Source organism: Mobula hypostoma, chromosome 24 (assembly GCF_963921235.1).
Source record: "Mobula hypostoma chromosome 24, sMobHyp1.1, whole genome shotgun sequence".
Taxonomy (NCBI): domain Eukaryota; kingdom Metazoa; phylum Chordata; class Chondrichthyes; order Myliobatiformes; family Myliobatidae; genus Mobula; species Mobula hypostoma.
The window spans coordinates 25,050,644-25,065,894 of NC_086120.1; the positions used below are offsets into that span (position 1 = coordinate 25,050,644).

At 43.3% G+C, this 15,251-nt stretch overlaps 1 protein-coding gene across 1 annotated transcript in view; it reads left to right on the top strand.

Annotated features, from left to right (window-relative positions):
* Positions 1-15,251, top strand: part of LOC134337336 (small conductance calcium-activated potassium channel protein 2-like) — a 123,266-nt gene that overhangs the window by 3,684 nt on the left and 104,331 nt on the right. The gene's annotated exons all lie outside the window — the stretch shown is intronic.

Sequence of the window (15,251 nt, forward strand, 5' to 3'; positions counted from 1 at the left end):
GGTCCCCAAGTTCTCAGTGAGACTGCAGTCTGCAGCACATGCTAGAAAATGGCGTGTGTCCTGTACATCAATTTTGTGATTCAAGTATGTAATGCCTCAAATAATTGAATAAAGGCTCTGCCTTTCAATGCAGCAAATCAGGTCCCCTTTCCTGTTGCAACTGCATTGCTGCCTCACTGAAAAAGATGAGTGGTTGAACTTCTGGCACAGAAGCAGGAAGGAACTGTGTACATGCCACTAAACAATGAAGTCCTAGTAGTAGATAAGCCCAAGCAATGTCTCCTGCCTGTACTACATACCACTGCTACACCTGTTAGATATTTTGTGTCTTAACGTTATCACTGACGAGTGTTTTGTTGAATACAGGACCGAAAAAATTTATCTGCTTAGACCCCCACTTGGTGTAACGGGCTTCAGTTTTTACCATTGGCCCTCAGCAAGCAAAGGTTCACCTTGGGGAGGTGTCTTCTGGATCCGTAGAATGGTAGCTAGAATGAAACAGTTAGGTTATGAGGTTGCATAGATTGAGTTTACATAACCCTGAGCTCAGAAGATTATTAATGTATTTGGAGATACAGTGCAGAAAAGACTCTTCAAGCAGCATTGCCCAGTAACCCACCAATTTAACTGTAGCCTTATCATGACACAATTTACAATGATGAATTAACCTACTAACCGGTATGTCTTTGGACTGTGGGAGGAAACTGGAGCACCCAGAGAAAGCCCATTTGCAGCTGGGAAGGAACGTACAAACTTGCTTACAGATAGCGCCGGAAGTTGGACTCCAAACTCTGATGCTCTGATCTATAGCACTGTCACGCTAACCACTACACATTAAGGGGTGATCTGGTTCAAGCGTTGAAGATGATTAATATAATTCATTGAATAGAGAGAGCAAGGGAGAAACCAATTAATTGTGAAAGGGGGTAGGCTGCAACAGTGAGCCATAACCTTAAATAAGATTCAGAAAACTTCTTCATACAATGGGTAGTGGAAATCTGGAATTCTCTTTCTCACAATAAGCTGTTGGGTTTTCACGTTAAATAAAATGAGAGACTTGAGAACACTAGTTTTATTGAGTAAGAGTGTTATAACTTACAGAACCAAATCATGTAACTGTGGTTAAGATAGAAATCAGCCTATACCTGATTGATATGTAATAAATGAGAGGCCTATTCTGTCTCTAACCTTATTCCCCTCTTGCACTAATCAAATATCACCCTTAAATTTTTAACAAATTTCTGCCTTAAGCGACGATGATATATTAAAGCATTTAGAACCAACATGAAAAGAATCTCTTCATTGGCCTCAAAAAATCCACTCTCAAGACATCATTGTTGAGGCCATAGAGTATTGCCCACCAATTTGTCACTGGGGAAGGTGGCGAGCCTGACTTTTCCACATCCTTCTGCTCATTATTGGTATTTATTTCACCCCATTATTCAGCCAAACTGCCCCAGCTCAGGAACTGCCCTCCTAGTGCACGGTAAGCTGCCCCTCTATCTCATTTCTTCCCTCCTACCCTCGCTGGCTCTCTTCCTCTCCCTTCTTCCTTCTACTGTTCCCTCCACCTGCTGTCTCTCTCACTCCCTCTCTGCTCTCCTGTCTGGCTGAATTCCCTCCACCCTATCTTCTTCCCTCCCTCACCAACTTGCTTCTGCTCCCACTATTCCCCCATCGCGTACCCTGCTCTCCCTCTCTCTGTCTCAATTGCCGCTCCATTCTTTCCTTTTGACTTTTTTTTGTCTCTCTTCCTCTTCTTCTTTGCTGCTTCCCTTCCCACTTTTAAGAACCTGTAAACATTATGCCCATGAGCAACACTTTATATTCTGCCTGGCAGCCTATATCCAATGACCTAAATATTGAGCTTTCCAATTTTAAGTCACCCTTTCCCATTTAGGTCCTCTTTTCCCTCTACCCCACTACTCCCCTTTCTTCTGACCCTCCAGTCCCCCATCCAACCCTCCCCTTAGCCCTTCTTCACCCTTCATAGTTTCCTTCCACAGTCTCCATCCACCAAATTCACACACAGGTTCCTCCACTCCTATCTGGTTCCAAATGTCAGTCACCTCTTCCTTTTCCTCCAATAGTTCCCATTCTCACTTCCTTTACTTATCAGAATCCAGCACTCTTGTTTCTGCTCATCTCCCTCCAGCAGCTCCCATCTACACACTCCCCTCCCCCTTACAAGGGTCTTGGCCTGACCGTTTATTTCCCTGTCTATTTAGATGCTTCCTGAGTGCTTGAGCTCCTCTGGTATACTGTGTGTGTTTTCCATTTATTGTTTTTTTTCCCCCAAGTTCCTCTCTCTGTTTCTCTGCCCCTATCCATCATTCAGCTGGAACAGTCTTCGAACTCCACACCCCCACCTGCCTGCCATCTTACACTTCTCCTCAGTCCACCAATTGCCTTGGAATCCTTCCTCGCCACCTTCTCTCAATGCTGGCCTTCTCACTTCAGTATTCTCAATGCAGGGATCCAAAATGTCAACAATTCTTCCCTCCCACCTATGCTGCTCGGTGCAATGTGTTCTTCTTGCTGATTGTGTGTACCTTATAGCTTCTGTTCGCCTGATAGTTCCCTCATGAAGCTGCTTGGTTTGGTGCCCAGGTAGATCACATCACAAAAGTGGGGAAACAGTCTCCTCAATCCTAGTGTTTTTGCTCCACACCATTCTCCTCCCAACACTCATTTCACCCTATCACCCCATCCTCCTGATCCTTTCCCCTTCGTACGTTTTCCCTTAATATATCTCTGTCATTCTTCCAGCTTCTCTTTGTGGGAGCAAATTGCACATTTTGTCCACCCACTAGGTAAAGAGGTTTCCTCTGAATTACTTACTGCATTTTCAGTGCGTTGGCAAGCCTTGATCTACCCCCATAAATGGGAACATTTTCCCTGTCTGCTCCATCAATCTTATTCATGGTTTGAAAGACTTATATCAGGTCAAACAAAACAGAAACATTCAGCCAGTCAAGCAGTGTTATGGAAAGAAAAAGCAGTCAACATTTTGCGTCAGATACCTTTCTTTAATTCTGAGGAAGGGTCGCTGTTTCAAGAAAGGAAACAGGAGTAATCCAAGTAATTATAAGCCTCACATCAGGGAAGCTATTGGAGAGGATGCTGAGGAATGGGAATTGTGCACATTTGGAAAGGCATCTCCTGCTTAGGAACAGTGCTTTGTGCAGGGCAGGTCATGTCTTGCAAACTTGATTTGAGTGGTATTTTTGAGGAGGTGACAAAGGAGCTTAATGAGGATAGGGCACTGGATATTATCTACATAGGCTTTAGTAAGGCCTTTAATAAGGTTCCTCATTGTAGGTTGATTCAGAAGATAAAGATGCCAGAGATCCAGGGTGAATTGCAAGTTGAAATTCAGAATAGACTTGCCCGTAGATGCCATAGAAATGGAAAAATGTTATTTTGGCTGGAGCTCTGTGATCGGGGTGTTCCACAAGGCTCAGTGCTGAGACCTCTGTTGTTTGTGATATATATCAATAATTTGGATCAAAATGCAGATGGGTGGCTAAGTATGTTTGCAGATGATGCTAAGGTTGGTGGAGTTATGGACTGTAAAGGAATATCAAAGAATACAGTGGGATATATATCAGTTAGACATGGGCAGAGAAGTGGCAGATGATGTTTAATCCAGGCAAGTGGGGTGAAAGGAGAAAGTATACAGTTAATGGCAGAGCCTTTGATGGGTGCTGAGGTTCAGAGGAATCTTGAGTTCCAGGTCCATAGCTCACTGAAAATAGTTGTGCAGGTGGATGTGATGGTAAAGAAGGCATATGGGACGCTTGCCTTCATGGGTGGAGGTGTTGACCAGAGGAATAAGGAAGTCATGCTGCAGATATATAAACCTATGGTCAGTCCACACTTGGAGTTTTGCATGCACTCTTGTTTGCCCTGTTATAGAAGGTTGTGGAGACTGTGGAGAGGGTGCTGAAGAGGTTTACCAGGATGCTGCCTGAATTACAGTAAATGAGATACAAGGTTAGATAACACAGGTTATTCTCCCTCGGGAGCTGAAGGCTGAAAGTAGACCTGATGGAGATTTTGAAAATTATGAGAGAGGCACAGGCAGAGTAGAGAGTTGGACTCTTCCCCCAGGGTAGAAATGTCAAACACCAGAGAACATGCTTTTAAAGTCAGGGGTGGGGGGACATTTAACAGTGACATGAGGGGGTAAACTTTCTATGCCCAAAATGGTAGGTGTCTGGAGTAAGTTAATAGGAGTAGTAGTGGAATCAGGCAACTTGGCAGAGTTTAGAGGCTTTTAGATAGATACGAGACTATCGAGGGTTATAGAGGATACACAGGAGAACATTGGCATCAAAATCGGCATATCATCATGGGCTGAATGGCCTGTACAGGGCTACACTGTTCTATGTACTACGTAACATTGATTGGGATTTCTGAGAAAGAGCTGTTGACCCAAACCATTGACTTGTTATGAGGAAGGGTTATTGAGTCAAAACAATGACTGGGAGTTCTGAGGAAGGGTTCTTGACTCAAAATGATGACTGGGAGTTCTGAGGAAGGGTTATTGCCTTAAGATGATGACTGGGAGTTCTGAGGAAGGGATATTGATTCGAAATATTAACTGGGAGTTCTGAGGAAGGGTTCTTGACTCAAAACGATGACTGGGAACTCTGAGGATGGGTTATTGACCCAAAGCAATGACTGGGAGTTCTGAGGAAGCATTGCTGACCTGAAGTGCTGATTGGAAGTTCCAAGAAGCATCTCTCACCCAAACCACTGGTATCTCTTCCCACAACTGCTGCTTGACTAGCTGAGTTCATCCAGCATGCTTGCTTTTGCATTAGATTCCAGCATCTGCTATCTTATTTGTTTTCCATCAGGTCAAATCAGTCTTCACTGAGTTATAAATGGACTCTCTGCCTACTCGACTTGTTTGTAGTTGTAACCCCTTTTGTTCCAGTCTCAGTGTAGTAAATCCATTTGGTGTATTATTTAAGCTGTAGAAGCAGGGTTGCTTGCTTGCTCAAGGCTACTTTGTCATTCAGTGATACCATAGAAAATTTGAACCTGCCCCAGCTTCACATGCCTGCAGGCTTCCCATAGCCATTAGCTCCCAGTAGTCCAAGTATCAGCGTGTTTCAGCCTCAAATGCATTCAGTGACTCTGCCTTCATAGCTTTCTAGGCTAGAGAATGCCAAAGATTTGTAACTCTTTGGGAGATGAAATTTCTTTTCATCTTCGTTAAAAGAGTGATCCCTCATGCCAAAACTATTCTGTGCCCTCCCCACCAGTTTAGACTCCTCCATGAGAAGAAGCATCCTTCCCCTGAGGACCTCCATTGTCAAGTACCTTCCTCCAATGTCTCTGCAACTTCTGTAGTCATATTGAGAGCCCGTTGAGATCCGCTTGCAGTGTGTGGGCTAATCAAGGGACTGTACAGGTTTTACAAGTTCAACTTTCTCATCCTGTCACTTTAAGATGGGCTTCAGTGCTTCCTTTGCTTCGTTAAGTCTGCTTGGAATCACATGTTTAAGTTCATGGGACTTCGTAACGTGCATTAGAAAAAGAAAATACTGGAAATACTCGGCAGGTTAGGGACTATCTGTGGGGAAAGAAACAAAGTTAATTCTTTGGGTTGATAACCTTCCATCAGAACTTTTGCACTAAAATTGGTTGCTCTGTCTACTTGTTGGTTGTGGTTCAAAAGAACTGATGTGGCTCTGGCATTTTCAGGAAGTCACATCATCATAACAGGCCATCATACGATTCTGAAACGTTATAGAAGATGGCATTTCCTACTTTCTGTTTATTGGTTAATGTACAATGCTTTATTTTTAATTATATTGCATATTTACCAATGTATAATACTTTGTGCATAGCATGTCATGTAGAATCATGTCAGAAGAGTCTACATCAGTATCTCTCAACAGCCATCCATTAAGTCCTCGTCCCTTCTCTTTCCTCACAGTCTTTCAGGTTTCTTCCCTGCAGGTAGTTCTCTAATTCACCTTTGAAAGCTCCTGTTGAATCTGCTTCTGTCTCTCCTTCCAGACAGCACATTCCTAATGACAGCTTCCTCACCCGTCCCATTGGTGCTGCTCCAGTTTCCCCCAAAGTTTACCAGATATCCTCCCATTCCCAATTTCTGGAACTCTATCATTGGCTGTGTACCTTCACTGGCAAAGTACTAAGTTCTGGAATTCTTCCCTAAAACTTTCTGACCCCCCCCCCCGATTTCCATGTGTTCTCCCTTACAAACTATCTTTTCAATCAAACTTTTGGTGCCTATCGTAATATTCATTTTGAGCTCGGATGTCAATTTTTTTGTTTGATCATTCTCTTGATTTGAGATACTTAACTGGTTAAAGGTGCTAAAAAATGAAAATGGTTGCAGGCAAGTTTCCTAAAAAGGTCAGAAATGCATTCCGAGTTCCCAATATGTCATTGGTTTGAGTTAAGTGTACTGGGAAGCAGGAAACTGGTGTCTGGTGACCTGTAATTGGGGAGGGAAGAGAACAGGCTTCCCTGATTAACAAATCCTTTGTTATTTGTATTAAGTGCATTTGCACATTAGGTCCCTGTTCAAGTTAAGTTGGTGTGTGTGCGTGTGTGTGTATGTGTGTGTGTGCGCGCACGTGTGAGCGCGTGTGTGTGTGTGTGTAAACCTTGCTAATTAAGACAATGGAGCTTTTCCATTTATATAACGGTCACTGATATGCCTACCATCCATTCTGCCCTCCAAGACCCTCTGTCCTTCACACTGTTCCTCATCCTAGTCGATGAATCTGTAACTCATTTTGAACCTTACACCTCAATTCCTGTCAGACTGTAGCCCAGTGAGCAGAGATCTAACCCTTGAGTGGTTTCCAGTCAGTGAACCCACAACCCTGATTAACACTCCCACTGGGGCACCGAGGCAGTGCTACATTAATCGAGCTGCTAACTTTCACTTGGCAACATTAAATGGAGGTTCCATTCGTCCTCTTGGGTAGAAGACCGCACCTCACTATATTGAATTAGAACCGAAGATTCTCTGCATTGATCCCTTGCTTTGTCCAGCAGCTGAAAAGGAAGCTTCTTCCCATTCCCATTCCTGACGTCTGTGGGAACAGAATCAGAATCAGGTTTATTATCACCAGCATGTGAAGTGAAATTTGCTAATTTAGCAGCAGCAGTTCAGCGCAATACGTAATTTAGCAGAGAAAAAGAATAATAAATTAACGAGTAAAGCGATTACATATATTGAATAGATTTTTAAAACATGCAAAAACAGAAATACTGAATATTTTTTTAAAAAGTGAGGTAGTGTCCAAGGGTTCAATGTCCATTTAGGAATCAGATGGCAGAGGGGAAGAAGCTGTTCCTGAATCGCTGAGTGTGTGTCTTCAGGCTTCTGTACCTCCAGTCTAATGGTAACAGTGAGAAAAGGGCATGCCCTGGGTGCTGGAGGTCCTTAATAGTGGACACTGCCTTTCTGAGACAGCACTCCCTGAAGCTCGGTGTAAGATGACTGCTGCACCCCTTAAATCACACCAGTTGGCAAAGCTCTTCTTTGGTTGCTTGTTTGTTTGGAGCTAATGGAAGTGCTGTATTTTGCTGTAGAAATTTTGTCTTATTCTTACGTTTGAAAGAGCCTGAAACTAAGGAAAATCCCACCTCTCTAGACCCTTCTTTCTGATACAATCGAAAGATCATTGCTCAAGGTTTAATTACAACATGTATTACAAGCAAGAATTTGCTTAAAGTACGATGAATGCAACTGAATAGCATCTCCAAAAAGGAAATTGGGGAAATACTTGAAAGAATAAAATAGAAAGCTGTGTGAAATAAAACAGAGTGGAATTCCTCAATTACCCAGGACATGCTGACTTCTCATTACTACCATTAGATAGGAGGTGTGGGAGCCCGAAGACTCAACATTGAGGAACAGTTTTTTTCCCTCCGCCATTCCCTCCAGAATTCTGAATGGACAATGAACCAACCCATGAACATTAGCTCACTATTTTTGCTCTGTATTTACATAGTATAATATACAGTAGCTATAAAAAGTATTCACCCCCCCCCCCGCCCACCTCCGGAAGTTTTCATGATTTATCATTTTACAACATTGAATCACAGTGGATTTAATTTGGCTCTTTTGATATTGATCAACAGAAAAGACTCTTTTGTGTCAAAGTGACAACGATTTTCTACAAATTGGTCTAAATTTATTACAATTATTCAACACAAAATAATTGATTGCATTAGTATTCACCCCCTTCAAGTCAGTATTTAGTAGATGCTCCTTTGGCAGCAATTACTGCCTTGAGTCTGTGTGGGCAGGTCTCTGTCTGCTTTCTACATCTGGACACTGCAATTCTTCTCCATTCTTTACAAAACTACTCAAGTTCTGTCAGATTGCATGGGGATCGTGAGTGAACAGTCCTTTTCAAATCCAGTCACAAATTCTCAATTAGACTGAGGTCTGGATTCTAACCTGGTCACTCCAGGACATTAACATTGTTGTTTTTAAACCATTCCTGTGTATCTTTGACTTTATGCTTGGGGTCATTGTCTTGCTGGAAAACAAGTCATCTCCTAAGTTGCAGTTCTCTTGCAGACTGCATCTCTTGGAGAATGCATCAGGTTTTCCTCCAGGATTTCCCTGTATTTTCTTGCATTCATTTTACCTTCTACCTTCACAAGCCTTCCAGGGTCTGCTGAAGGGAAGCATCCCCACAGCATGATGCAGCCACCAACATGCGTCATGGTAGGGATGGTATGTTTTTAATGATATGTGGTGTTTGGCTTACGCCAAACATAGTGTTTAGTCTGATAGCCAAAAAGCTCAATTTTGGTTTCATCAGACCATAAGAACCTTCTTCCAGCTGACTTCAGAGTCTCCCACATGCCCTCTGGCAAACTCTAGCCAGGATGTCATGTGAGTTTTCTTCAACATTGGCTTCCTCTTTGCTGCTCTTCCTTAAAGCTGCAACTGGTGAAGCACCCAGGTCTCTCCCATCACAGCCATTGAAGCTTGTAACCCCTCGGAGTTGTCAGAGGTCCCTTGGTGGCCTCCCTCACTAGTTTCCATCTTGCAAGGTTACTCAGTGGACAGCTTGCTCTAGGCAGATTTACAGCTGTACCATATTCTTTCCATTTTTCGATGATTGACTTAACTGTACTCCAAGGGTTTGGAAATTTTCTTGTATCCATCTCCTGACTTGTACTTTTCAATAAAATTTTCGCAGAGTTGGAGTGTTCTTTTGTCTTCATGGTGTAGTTTTTGCCAGGATACCCACTCACCAACAGTTGGACCTTCCAGATGGAAGTGTATTTTTACTACAATCATTTGAAACATCTTGACTGCACACAGGTGATCTCCACTTAACTAATTATGTAACTTCTGAAACCAATGGGCTGCACCAGTGACAATTCAGTGTGTCATATTAAAGGGGGAGGGTGTGAATACTTATGCCATTAATTATTGTTTTATATTCATAATTAATTTAGATCACTTTGGCATGGACTAGAAGGGCCGAGATGGCCTGTTTCCGTGCTAGAAATTGTTATATGGTTAAAACCTATTTTCACTTTGTCACGAAAGAATCTTTTTCAGTTGATCAGTGTCAAAAAACCGCCAAATTAAATCCACTGTGATTCAATGTTGTAAAACAACAAAAAATGAAAACTTCCAAGGGGGTGAATACTTTTTATAGGCACTGTGTGCGCGTGTGTGTATGTATATATAAAAAGTAGTGTATATAATTATATATATAATTGCAGTTTATAGATTTTTATGTCTTCCACTGCATTGCTGCTGCAAAATAATAAATTTCAGGACATATGTCAGTGATAATCAACCTGATTCTGACTCTGAAAGCTAGCACACATTCAATGGAACACACATAAAAGTTGCTGGTGAACGCAGCAGGCCAGGCAGCATCTCTAGCAAGAGGTGCAGTCGACGTTTCAGGCCGAGACCCTTCGTCAGGACTAATGGAAGGAAGAGTGAGTAAGGGATTTGAAGAAATTCAATGGCCCCGGTGATCCAGAAAAATGTCATTTGAAATCTTGCACCATAAACCGTAGTACTTTGCAAAGGATTCTCCCCAAAACAGAGCAGCTATGAAATCTTTTTCCCTAGGCATGCCCTTAGTTGACTGGGGTGTATGTCTGGAACCTCTCAGGATCATGATTGCTGCTGAGGGCCTTGTCTAGTACTGTTCCATGTGACCAGATCCTGTGGCAGCAGAAAGAGCTGGTGAACACCTGCAGTGCCAACATTCAATCTGTTAATATCAACAACCTTGTTGCAGAATGCAGCTCTGTGTGTGTGTGTGTGTGTGTGTGTGTGTGTGGGGGGGGGGGGGCCACAGCAGCACACAATGACATTCAATACTGTGAGCTGTAATGAGAAACTTCATTCAATATCGGGAGAGATTTACCAATTAGCATTTGCAGGCAGGAGCTTGCTAGGCAGGGAAGGAACTTCGATATCCAGTACATGATTTAATACATTTGAATCATGCAATTTTGGGTGTATAACATGGAGGTACAGAACTGTGCCTTTACATCCTGGATACATGCTCAATAATTAAAGCACTAGGATACAGTGCTGGGAACAAGTTTAACTCAGTATTATATTGTGGAACTGTACAATGTCTGTCACTTGCAGTGCTACAGTGCATGCCTGTGAAAGTGCAATGTGCATAAAGCTGGCTGAATGGCTTCATTTCACATGATTCAGTAATTATATACAAACCTGCCGCTGTAAAGCAGACTGAGCAGAAGACAAAGAAGCTGCCGGAGGAAGTAAGTGGGCATCAGAAGAGGGAAATGGACAGTCACCATTTCAGGTTGAGACCCTTCATCTGGACAGGTGGACGGAGGGTCTTGCTCCAAAGTCTTGGTCCATTTCCCTCCACACATGTTGCCTGTTCTACTGAGCTTAACAGCAGTTTGTCTTTGGCTCTGGAATCCAGCATCTGCAATCTAGAATTGTGCTAGAAAATTGGTGGAGACAGTTTACTGTATAACCCCAGGCCACACTTGCACAGTCATTGAATTATGAGTAAAGTACTATAGGTTGGAGAAACTAGGCTGTTGCTGTGGGTACAGGTCCTTTTACAGGGGTAGAGTATTGGTGGGTAAAAGACAGTCATGGTATAACATTGGATTTGATTCTAATATTTGAAATCTCACTATATGATTCTACAGTCAGAGACATCTCAATCACTGTCTAACGGGTATAGCACCATGACATGGGAAAACAGGCTTTCATTCTTCAACTCTTGGGTGCAGAAATGGAGGAGAGAGATTTATCGCTGTCTAGCCAGGTACTAGTCTCAATACCTCTGAGGTACAGAATAGGTAGATTTTGGTAGTTTGGGTAGAATAGGTGTTGGCGCGCGGCCAAGTGGTTAAGGCGTTCGTCTAGTGATTTGAAGGTCGCTAGTTCGAGCCTTGGCTGACGCAGCGTGTTGTGTCCTTGAGCAAGGCACTTAACCACACATTGCTCTGCAACGACACCGATGCCAAGCTGTATCGGCCCTAGTGCCCTTCGCTTGGACAACACCGGTGGCGTGGAGAGGGGAGACTTGCAGCATGGGCAACTGCCAGTCTTCCATACAACCTTGCCCAGGCTTGCACCCTGGAAACCTTCCAAGGTGCAAATCCATGGTCTCATGAGACTAACGGATGCCTATATAAAGGTAGATTTTGGTAGTTTGGGTAGAATAGGTAGATTTTGCTCTGTACCTGTATACAACTGGGGCACAAATGGTGACTGGTGGTGGGGTTGTCATCTGCCACTCTACAGCAGTGGGGTCAAGTAACGGTGGTAGAGATTTATGGCAGCATAACAATGATGTACAGTAATGGGAGGTTTATGAATGTCACTCTGAAGCAGTGGGTAAAGTGTTGAGGGGTACAGGTCTGTTGCTAGCAGCAACTGAAGGGACGTTGGACCATGTGTCCAGAGATCAGAAAGGAATGTGCTTAGTTTAAGGTGGTTTCAAAATCCTGAGGGTTTCTTTCCTTAAATCAGCAAGGCAGGGAATAATAGAGAAAGGGGTTTTGCTGGGGCAGTAGTCCTGTGCCACTACTTTACAGGAGAGATATGATTGCATTGGAGAGGATGCATAGGACATTTGGGGACAGGAAAATGATAAAAGGTTGGAGTTGTTTTCTTTGGACTAACCTGAGGTGTGCAAAATTGATAACACTGGAGAGAATAAATAGGGAGAATCTGTTTCTCATAGTAGGGGAATCAAAACCTAAGATGTTTGGGATTAAAGTAATTGGAGGGACAATGAAGAAACCAATTTTTATCACCCAGAAGGTGGTGGGGGACTGAGGAGCTTGTTGAGGAAGAAGAACTCATCAACTTTAACATTACCAGGAGGTGTGCATGAAGAACGGTGGCCCTGAGAAAGTACAACTAGTCTGGGTAATCATGTCTCAACTGGCACAGGCATAAAATGGACCAAATAGCTCTGTTGTTCTGTAAATATGTACAGATGTGCCTCTCTATTAAACCATGCCAGAGTACTGGTGGGTACAGGTCTATCACTCTGGGCTCCAGTACCGGAGGGATAGCTCAGCTGTTGATTAACTTGGGGACTGTACTGTGGGCCAGAGAAATTGGGCTGTTGCTGTATAAATCCGGGGCATAGTCCTAGCAGGAACAGGTTCGTTGCTATTTAACTCATGTGAGAGCATGATGTATAGTACTGATAGGCAAAGGTCTGTGCTTATACAACACTGGGGTAGAGTACTGGAGAATGGAGGTATGTTACTGCTTACCACTGGAATACAGCACTAGCAGGCAGTGCTCTTTCACATTGGTGGGTACCAGTTTGTCTGGTTTTATATTGGGATACCATACACAAGTCTGTGACCTTATCACATGATGGTGCAGTGCTGGTGGGTGTGAATGTGCCTCCAGGGAACATTAGTGATGGTATGATGGATATGTATTTGCTGGTGTTTAACACTGGGGAACAATTATATTGAAGACAAGTCTTCACTGAAAGACATTGGCCCCACCAGAAACTGTCCCAATACATTGTAGTTTAACACTGGGGTGCAGCCCTGAGCTACATATCTGATTGTGCATAACACTGGGTTAAATTACTAGTGGCTACATGCCTTTCCCAGTATAACATTGGGTGACTGTTCTGGTGGATGCTAATCTGTCACTGCATTACTGAGGGTACAATACTAACAGCTGAAGGTCTCTGCATAACAGCCAGGCAGATTACTGGTGGGTGCACGTTTGTCTCTCTGTAAGACTGCAGTACAGTATTACATTACAGGGTGTTGGTCTCTTTTTATTTACCCTGGGGGTACAATAATATTGGGACAGGTCTTTCACTGAATGACATTGTGATACTATTTTTGTGGGCGCAGGTCTGTCGCTGTTTAACGTCAGATCTGTTAGCCCAGCCCATCATTTGTACAATTTGTACAAGTGTTTTCTCCTTGATGCATTTTTTGGGGAGAGCAGATTCCGTGACTGTACCTATGGTTGTTTCTAACAGTCCCACTGTGCACAGTGCGAAACGTTCACACCTACCCTTCCACCCCTCTGCCAGTGATGACACTCGGTGCAAGGCCGCGCATTTAAAACATTCCTTCCCCTGTCAGTTCCGCTGCAACAAACCCTGAATAATAATCTCCGTTAAATCACGTGGTTTAAGATTAGATATTTGCAGACCACGTTAACAGGGTGATGGTTTGTTTGCTGTTCCTTGACGTGAATATGAAAAATAAGGTGAAGAATAAATTGGAACTGTGTTACAGCAATTACACTGCCTGGCATTATTAGCAAACTTTACATGTCAGTGTGTTTTCCTGTTAAAGATATGTGATGAGTCAAAAATGGACTCACTGTTGTTGCTCCTGATACAAATATTATTGTGATGGGTGAGCAGAACCTGCCACAAAGCAAGCCTTAAATTGAAATGGTTTGCTATTTGTAATCCAGAGAATGACTGACCATGCATAACCAACCCTATCTGAAGCATGTACCTGGTTCTCTCAGCACTTATCAAGTGTGTCCGTCAGTTCTGAATGTACATGCAGTGTTGGCATAGAAAGGAATTCAGCAAAATAAGTCTCTTTCTGTATGAAGTCACTATTTATGCAGGGCGAGGGCTATTTACTGTGTAACTGCAAGATTCACTGTTTATTCAAGGTTATGGTCACATGTTTAACTACACAGAGTTTGTTTATTCAGAGTGAGGGTCACTGCCTGTAATTGTAGAATTACTTTTTACTCAAACAGCTATACTGTATATATGTGTGTATATATATTTTTTAAAATATATTTTTCACACCCCTTGTAAGGGGTGTGTATGTGTATTTTCCCTCAATCTCAGGTCCTCTACCAGAAGCCTGGGAGCTTGAAGTTTTGCTGCAGTATCCTTGCTGTTCCTGGTGATGCATTCTTCTGGACCAAGATCTCAGATGTTGTTCCCGGGATTTGTTGGAGCCACTCTCCCAGTCCAGGTGTCACAGCTCTGAGTGCTCCTATCACCACCAGGATTACTCTGGCCTTAACCCTCCGCATCCTTTCTATCTGCTCTTTCAATCCCTGGTATTTTTCCAGTTTCTCATAATCTTTCTTCCTGATGTTACTGTCATTCAGGATTTCCACATCTATGACTATTGCTTTCTTCTGTTCCTTGTCCAGTACTATGTCTGGTTGGCTGGCCATTATCTGCTTATCAGTCTGTATTGGAAGTCCCTCAGGACCTTAGCTCTGTTATTCTCCACAACCTTCTCAGTGTTTCCCACTTGAACTTGGGAATGTCCAATCCATACTCAGTGCAGATGTTCCTGTACACAATTCCTGCAACTCGGTTGTGCCGTTCAGTGTCTGCTGCCCCTGCCTGCATCGCGCACCCTGATACTACGTGCTGGATGGTTTCAGCGGATTCTTTGCACAGTCTGCATCTCGGGTCTTGTCTGGTGTGATAGATCCCTGCTTCTATTGCTCTTGTGCTCAGTGTCTGTTCTTGTGCAGCCGTGAGCAGTACCTCTGTGCTGTCTCTCAGCCCTGCCATTTCCAGTCAATGGTAGGACTTTCTTACGTCAGCCATCTCTGATATCTGGCAATGAGACATCCTGTGCAGTGGCTTGTCCTGCCATGGCCTCTGGTCCTCTGGCTCTGCTTCACCCACTTCCATATCCTCTGTCTGCTGTCTGAGGTATTCTCCTAGCAGGTCGCCCTTAGCAGCCATCTTCCTGACATACTCATGGCTGTTTCGCATTTCTTCCAG